Consider the following 9,489-nt stretch of genomic DNA (forward strand, 5'->3'; position numbering starts at 1 on the left):
TTCAGCTAGAACTTGTTGAGACAACGAATATTTATGTAAAATTCCAGGTATGTCCTTCTAAAAGAATATCAACAAAAGAGAGAAAAGTGTTTGGAAAGAAAATAAATTGAGATCTCAGAATTTTCATTATAAGTGAAACTAATTTTAAAATACGTAGGCAAGCCCTACATGATGTACACCTGCTGTATGTATGAAATATATGTACGCATGAAAGCATGGCTGCCAAGAACCTTCAGGCGACTGCAGAATAGTACAAGTCCAAGTTTGCTAACCTCTGGGACCACTAACCTAAGTAATGATGCCCTGAGCCAGGTGAAGCAGGAGTCAAATCAGTACCAGAGACAGGTGCAGTCCCTCACCTGTGAAGTAGTTGTACTCAAAGGAACTAGTAAGTCTCTGAATGCCAGATAACATGAAACAGAAGAGAACTTTGCTGTTGAAGTTGCTAACTACCAAGACACTATTGGCCACCTGCAGGGCGAGATTCAGAACAAGAAGGAAGAAATGGCTCATCACCTTCAGGAATACCAGGACCTACTGAATGTTAAGATGGCTCTTGACATTGAAACTGCCAACTATAAGAAACTGCTGGAAAGTGAGGAGAGCAGGATTGCTCTGCCTCTTCCAAACTTTTCTTCCTTGAACCTGAGGGAAACTGATCTGGATTCACTCTTTGTGGTTGACACTCTCTCAAAAAGGACCCTTCTGATTATGATGGTTGAAACTAGAGATGTACAGGTTATCAATGAAATTTCCCAGAATCATGATGACCTTGAGTGAAAATTGCACACACCTGGTGCAGCAATATATAACCAGCAAGAATAAAAAGGAAATCCCTATCTTAAAGAAACAGCTTTCAGGAGCATTTCTGCAATTTTTCAGGAGCGCAAGATAGATTTGGAATAGAAATAGCCTCTAGTTATCAACACTCCTAAAAGATTGAGAAAAAAGTTTACAACATAATCTACTTTATGAAGAAAACTTGTGCTGGAATGCTTTTTGAAAAGTATTTTTGAATACCATTAAAACTACTTTTTTCCAACAAGTATCTGACCAACTCATTTCTGCTTCAATAAATCTTTGGAAAGCTAAACTAAACTAAAATAAGGAGGCAAGCAATAATCTCTCTCTCCCTCTCTTTCTTACACACACACACACACACACACACACACACACACACATGCATGCACACCCAACAAAGAGAATTTAACTGAAAAGAAACAGCTGTTTAACATAGACGAAGAACAAAAATCACTTTTGGAATTTGTGACTAATTTCCCAGGAGGTAATGAAAAATATATGGAAATTTCCACATCCAAAACCAGATGAAAAATCTGCAAGATAATCCAAAATGGGAAAATCCTACGCAAGAAACAACCTAATCAATTAAGTAATTGTGGGCCAACAGGAAGAACAGCCATCAGATGTGTAGGTGACAGGGCAGTGTGCTGAGCTGGTCATGTACAAAGAGCATTTAAATAAGAATTGGTAAACACATAATGTCAAATGTGGTACACAGAAGCTAGCAATTAGAATTCTTGGCATAGTTGCTCAAAAATTAAGGTGAAATTGCTACATTAACTTAGACTTTTTTCCAGAAAGACCTACTTGATTAAGTGTTTCTTGTTTCTTTATTTTGAAATTCTTTGAAAAAATTAAAAATCTAGAATAAAATTTTTGATAAAACTCAAAAAAGATCTTGTGCCATTAGATATTATGGTTAATTTCAATTTTATTATATGAATTTTTCTGTATAATCCAAGCTTTATACAATGAAAGAAAATTATTTTTAACTTTATTATTTATGTTATGTATAAATGCAAGTTTATTGTATTTATACAATTGAAATATATAATAATATAAATGCAATTCTGGATTTTTTATATTTATGAGCATGTTTTATGTATATTTTTGTAATATACCATTTTAAAGCTCAATAAAATATGTCAAACAGATGTTTTTCTATGTTTACTTAGCTTCTCAAACTGTGGAGTCTCATTTCAGTACAAATCATTTTTTTTTTTAATTTTTTTTTTCAACGTTTATTTCTTTTTGGGACAGAGAGAGACAGAGCATGAACGGGGGAGGGGCAGAGAGAGAGGGAGACACAGAATCGGAAACAGGCTCCAGGCTCTGAGCCATCAGCCCAGAGCCCGACGCGGGGCTCGAACTCACGGACCGCGAGATCGTGACCTGGCCGAAGTCGGACGCTTAACCGACTGCGCCACCCAGGCGCCCCCAAATCATCATTTTTAATACTGCCTAAAATTCCGTACTATTTAAACTATTCCTGTTTGTTCGTTTATGCTTATTTTTTTTCTAAGTTGGCCCACTGCTTGCCATAAGCATTAATGGTACCCACGTGCATGTGTATATGTGCGAGCAAGTCTTCTTATACTTGTTTCTTTATGTAATGTTCTAGTAGTCTGAAATCAGGATCAAAAGGCCATAATTTACTTTACTGATTAGTAGAAGAAATCTCCTATATTTGAAGTTAAATATATGTATCAGAAAATATAACATGGAAGAAAAGCAGATAACGTTCTGAATATTATCAGAAATCAGTAAGAATATTGTAAAAAGGAAATGGGATCTTGAGTGGATTTTATAAAATTGAAATCTATTAAGCTAATAAAGGTTTGGAGGAGAACCTAACTTGAGGCATTGCTAAGGTCACCAATTCTTAGACTCAAAAAATATAAAGATAAAAGACTCAAGGAAAGAATAGGACTTAACATATTATGAAAACTTTCAGGTGTCAAAATGGTTCATTTCAGTCAAGTGTAATTTTTAAGGTATTTCAGTTAAATGAATGAGTGCTGAAATGTAAACAATATAGTTCTTTGTATAATGGTAGGAAAGTAGCAATTACGCATCAACTTGGAATCAGACATCACTAGAACTGAATCCTTTCACTCAGTGGGATTAAGAAAAATGTAGACAAATGAATAAAGCTAAAAGATAAGAAAATGCTCAGTATTTCAATCTATAGACTCTTGAAAATAAGAGAAAAATGGCATTTTTACTAATGAATTGTCCTCATGTAAAAAAAGGTAACTCTCAGTAAATAATCCAATTTCATACATTTATGAAAAGACTTTATTATAATTATTATAAATCAATGTGCTAAGTGTTAAATATGTGAAATATTCATTGAAACCTGAGGATTAAAAAGAAAACTATAGGGGTACCTGGGTGGCTCAGTTGGTTGAGTGGGCGACTTCAGCTCAGGTCATGATCTCAGTGCTCATGAGTTCGAGCCTTGCATCAGGCTCTGTGCTGACAGCTGAGAGCCTGGAGCCTGCTTGGGATTCTGTTTCCTGCTCTCTCTTCCCCTCCCTGACTCACGCCCTGTCTCTCAATACTGAAAAAAAGTTACAAAAATTTAAAAAAATAAAAATATAAACTAAAAATCATAAGGAGAAATATATGTCAAACAACAGGGCAAAAGACCAGTGCACATGTGTGTAGGGGTGTGTGTGTGTGTGTGTGTGTGTGTGTGTGTATTTGGATGCTTGAAAATCAAAGAAATGAAACTCAAAATAAAAGGAAATACCAATATAATACTCACTAAACTTTCCATATTAAAATAACTCTGGATTTTAAATTGGAAAGCCAGACTTCGTAGCACAACATTAAGGAAAGTGAGTCTAAATTTTATCAAGAAGATAGTAATGATTTTAATTGCATGAGAGCTGGAATGTTTTTGTCTTTGTAGGGCCACCATAATTTTTAAAGATTATTTTAGGAACCACATCCAGAAAACTTTTTCTATCTATGCCTTTGCTCATCTACTACAGAAGTCATCAACTATAATATAAAAATACATAATTTTAGGGACAAGATGAAGTACAAAAAAATAAAAATACTTGTTGAATTACTCTGTGCAGAATGAGCATTGCCTGGGTGATGAAGAACGGGAGGGGATGTCCTTGCTGATATTTGCAGATGTCCTTAATCTGTATGAGCTCACTAATCATTATGGTTCCTTCAGATTCTAAATTTATTTAAGATAATTCAGGAGATGACATCATTATAATTGTCTCTTTCAAATCAAGAGTGAGTTTGATTTAACAAGACTTTTGGACACTTTCCCTGAAGCAAAGATTATTATTCATGGGAGCTTCATAAAAATCTTGAAAGCTAAGAGATGGATTCTTTCAGTTGAACAAAGTCAGGAAGATTCTGCACATGTTTTAAGGTTGCCTTAATTGTCTCTGCTCCATGACTGATAGCTTACCTCATGAGCTTTGTAAACTAGTTTACAGAGGTTCAAATGTTTAAAACTGAATGATCTTTGAGATCTTAACATTAGAACACAACAAAATGGTGAAATGCTTCCTTTTTGGTTCTGCAAACTAACAAAGAATACATTTCCATTGCATGATATTTGAGGCCAGCCTTCATATCCTTCTCACAAGCCTAACCTATTGCTGCTTAGCCTTTTAACCTCAAAAATTGCTTTTCAGTACTATTTTTATAGCTAATATGGTGGATTGATTTCATTTTGAAGCTGTGGTGTCAGTTGATGGCTTGCTTCTTCCCTGGATGATAAACCAACGAATATGAAGCGGTTAATGGAATAAAGTGCCAACTATGCTATTTTCTGCTCAATAAATGTATTGTTGCTATTGTGTACAGTAGATCTCAGGAACAGGATAGATTATCATTTCTTCTTTAGTTACTTAGAGTCTATATAAAAGGATCAACCTCTGAATAGAAATGAAAAGAAAAAAATAGACAAGCTTTAAACTCAATGTCACAATAGTTGATAGGGTAGAATCTTTCTATAGAAGAGGACCTTCGAGTTGGGACATGCCTGGTGCATAAGTCTCAAGCCATCACATTGTGTGGTCACTGCAGGAGGCCAAAAGTCCTGCCTGAAATTACAGTGTGTGGCCTCTAATAACTATGTTTTATTTTGAAATATTCTTTATTGTATTCTTTTCCCAAATGAAATGTAGCAATTAAAATCTCTATCACTTGGCAGAAAATGATGAAAATGTCCAGCTTAACTCCTGAAGCACTTCCAGAATCCAAATCATTAATTTGAGAGCCAGACTCTTATTCCATATAAGTATGTATCCAACAGTTTTGTTTAGGGTAAATTAAATTGTCTCATTCCTGTCATACTAGCAATAAAAAAAAAAAAAAATCAATTCAACCTGTTTTTCTCCATTTGCCTCACCTAACATGGAGCATTTTGAGCAGTTTTCACACAAACAGAATACATCTCAAAATCTTCAACTTACATTGTTTAAACAAAACACACCTATAAATTATAGTTGCATCTCTAGCTAATGTTTTCTCCTGCACTGCACTGCTTCTAAAATCCAAGATTAGAGATGCTTTATTAAGATCAGAGTCATTATATTACTAAGTTTTGATGCAGGCATATACTTAGAATGACGTCAACTAAAAATTACCCACTCAGAGAAATTAGGTTAAACCTCATTTAAGCTATGAAGATAATACGTTATTTCCGTTGGTTAATTTACTTGTAAATCCTTATTACCCTGATCCTTAGTTGCAAAGAAGTAAATAATCTAAATGTGCTAATCTAATAGGTTAAGTAACATTATCAAAATCTGCCTTGTAATGTCTTATTAAACATGAACTATCAAAGTTAGAAAGTAATCAGCTTTTAGAATTAATCTAAATTCAGAGTTTGATTTATATCAAGGCATTTGCAACTTGTTAAGTGAACTGATCTAATCACAAATCGTTATTCAACTTTAATTATATATTGATCTCCTTATGAACTGATTAAAAAAATGGAAACTGTTAAAGTACTAGGATTATAGGAGTCTTTAATTTTTGTCTTTATACTTTTCTTTATATATATATATATATATATACATATATATATACACACACACACATATATGTAGTATTCTGAATATATATATACATATGTATATATATACATGTATATATATGTATATATATGTATGTATATATATGTATATATATAGTATATATATGTATATATGTATATATATGTATATATATACACATATATAGTATATATATGTGTATATATATGTATATATATGTATATATGTGTGTATATATATATAGTATATATGTATACATATATATGTATATATGTATACATATATATGTATATGTATGTATGTATGTATATATATATATATATATATATATATATATATATAGTATTCTGAAAATTAAATGATTCTTTAAAACCAAAGGAACTCATTTCTTAGGGTTGTATATTTGAAGAGGTTGATTAACATAAGGTATGGTTCACTAGGACATATTGTACAGACCAGAATTATATCTCGTGAAGAGTTTATATACAAGAGTAAATAGAATTATATGAGAAATATATAAACTGAAGAGTTTAATATTAGAATAAATAAGAGGTGTATGGCAGATTCACTCTATAACTTGATGTTGGCTGAAAGCTGATCAGGGAGATACTTCTTAGAGACAATCATTTGCCTTGAAAGAAAGATGAAGTATAATTGGATGGAGTAGGCAGGCTGAGTCCAAGAACCTGGGGGTGTCCTACAAGACCAGTCAAGAGGGTCCATGGCTTCACACAGGATAGAAATCAAACACAAACCAGAAAAAGTGAAAGCAGAGTTTATTAAATAGTATAAGTGATAGAGTGTAGCAAATGGAGTAACTGAGAGTCTCAGAAAGGAAAAAGGAGAGTGAGTCTCTCCATCGCTTGGGGCTGGGGGTTTATACTAGAAAGGGGTCTAGGGTACATGTTCTTTCGGTAATCCAGGGTAGGGTCTGATCCAAGGTGAGTGACAGGTGAATAGTAGGTGTTATTTTGGGGTAATGATGCCAACATCAGCTGAGGTTTGCTTGAAGCTAATGTCTTGGAACATGTTTGGGATCTGGCTCTTGGATGTTATCAGGTGTTTGAGGCCCTAGAACAAAACTTGGAGAATAGTTAACTTCTTGCTTTCCCCTTGGAGTGGAAACATAGCTTTTTTTTTTTTTTTGGCTTATTCAGATGCAAAATATAGAACATGAGTAAATGGGGCCTAATAGAAAAACAGTAGAGATGGAACCTTTCTAAAATGGAGTCCCTTCAGCTTCCCTACCTCAGTAGCACAGAAGGATGTGTCCAGTTAAAAATTATTACATGGGTGAAAGAAACAATGTAGGAAGTAAGTTTCATTATGTGTGTGTATGTGTGTGACTCACAGAGAAAAAGACAGAGAGAGATAGGTAGAGAGAGAGAGAATATGATGGATAAAAACAAAGTAATTCTTAGGCGAGTAGGAGTAAGCAGGATATTGTAAAAAAAATGTGTTTGTCTCCTCCTTGAGGTCAGAAATCTGGAATAATTTTACCTCGTATAATTTGTTTGAAAATTATCATAATTATATGAGTAGGACTAAAACTAGAAATACAACTGAAAAGGAATTTCTTGTCAAAAGTATGATCATAAGACTTATGGGACTCTACCACACAGATCACATTCTCCCAATGTATTCTATAAACACCAAAAGACACAGAATTTTATAAAAGTAGGAATAGTGCTTAGAGGTCACCTGAGATACAAAAAATTCTGATTGTTTTCTCATATATATATATATATGTGTGTGTGTGTGTGTGTGTGTGTATATATATGTATATATACATATATATATTGAGCACAAGTGTCAGACTCTTGCAAATGAGGCATGCGGGGCATTAAGAATCGTGACTTAGACCCTGCCCTCAAAAGGCTTTCTGCCTAATGGGGGGAAGCTTCTACTTACTTCACATGTCTGGGATTGCTTACAATACACTTAACATTGTCCGGGCTATATTATCTTTAATTCATATGATTAGATGCATGTTTCCGATTTTTGACTTTTGGGAAAATGGAAAAACACCCAACAACTTGACATAGATGCTTGACAGAGTCTCTAGAATTAATTTCATAAAACATATTGATATTCATGCCCAAATCTATATTTTCTGATATAAGATGATATATGTTTTGACACAATTTAAAGGCGGCTACACCAAAGACGATGTGCCTGTTTTGAAGACATGAGGGAGAGCAAGGTGGTTCTATGGGTTTCTCCCATTGCATATTCTTCCATGTCAAACTTTTCCAGGAAAATGATAAACCTTTTATATAAATGTGTTACTTTTCAGCTTTACAGAACAAAAACAAAACAAACACTGGACTGGTTATTAGCTACTCAAAGTTTTTATGTGAAATCTAATTTGCTTCCATTTTTTTTTTCTTAAAATAATACCAAACAAAACAATATCTCCAGCACTTTAGTTGGCAGAGATGAAAGATTAGTGGTAAAGGGAAAATGCATATTCCTAGGAACATTTTACATTCTTTGTCCAGGAAAGTAACCCTCCCACCCCCAAAAGAAACCTCACTGGCATATTAATATCTTCTAAATATAGGAAAAATAAACTTCCATAACCTGACTCTTCAGAATAGTATAAAATGGATCACAAATAAATGAATGTGTATAGATTCATTTGAAGTGGTGTGTGGAAACCTTATTTTGTGAAGAGAACTATGTAAAACTAGCTCACATTTCTTTGAGAGTATTTCAGAGACATTAAATTGGAACTGGCTCCAACCTCAAATTCATTTGCTTGATATTAAGGTTAGATTAAGGAAAGGCAAAAGAGGAGCCTGAGATATCACCAACATATAACATTTCCTTAAAATAGAATACTAACAAGGGTTCCCAGATGGCTCAATCGGCAAAGCATCTGACTTCGGCTCAGGTCATGATCTTGCAATTGGTGAGCTGGAGCCCCACATCGGGCTCTGTGCTGTCAGCATGGAGCCTGCTTCAGATCCTCTGCCTTCCTCTCTCTCTCTGTCCCTTCCCTGCACTCTCTCTCTCTGTCTCTCTCTCTCAAAAATAAATAAGCATTTAAAAAACTTAAAAAAAAATAGAACACAAATAAATGTGTGGTATGACTGCTAAGGATCTGAGGGCCCATGAGAGATGCTTAAAGTGCCCCCGACTGAGAGGGCTACAATCACTCATCTGCTAAAGTCACTTGCTTGATGCAAAAATTACCAAAAGTTGGTAGAATTTCACTCCTTCCCTAACAAGTCATTTAATACTTATGAAACCAAAGAAACAAACAGTAGGAACACAGCATAAAGGAACAAAAAAGTTGCACAGAATAAAACACAAGCATCCTCAAGCACTCCACCGGGCCTTTTCCACCAAGAACTAAAGCACACTTCATATTACTTTTTCTTTGAATATCTAAACTTTTTTTTTTCCTTGCTAAGTAAATTACTGGCTGCCTTGAAATAGCAATTTAATACTTCTTCAGAATGAAGTTCTTTTAAAAAGTGCAGTAATTCTCTGCTGCATCTATTAAACCAACACATGTTTACTTTCTTTGACCGTGGTTATTTGTGCACACCTTAAATGAGTTTCTATCTTGGTTACATTATTCATGTCATTAAATTGCCTTTTACTGAATTTACCTGCCACCTCCTGAGGGGAACAGCCAATTGTC

The 9,489-nt window shown here is 34.2% G+C and overlaps 1 pseudogene; it reads left to right on the forward strand.

The window, feature by feature from the left end:
- Positions 1–215: 215 nt before the first annotated feature.
- LOC112866129 (vimentin pseudogene) lies at positions 216–909 on the forward strand (annotated as a pseudogene).
- Positions 910–9,489: the final 8,580 nt, after the last annotated feature.

This window comes from Puma concolor, chromosome D1, assembly GCF_028749965.1.
Source record: "Puma concolor isolate L17-30 chromosome D1, mPumCon1.1.hap2, whole genome shotgun sequence".
Lineage (NCBI taxonomy): Eukaryota > Metazoa > Chordata > Mammalia > Carnivora > Felidae > Puma > Puma concolor.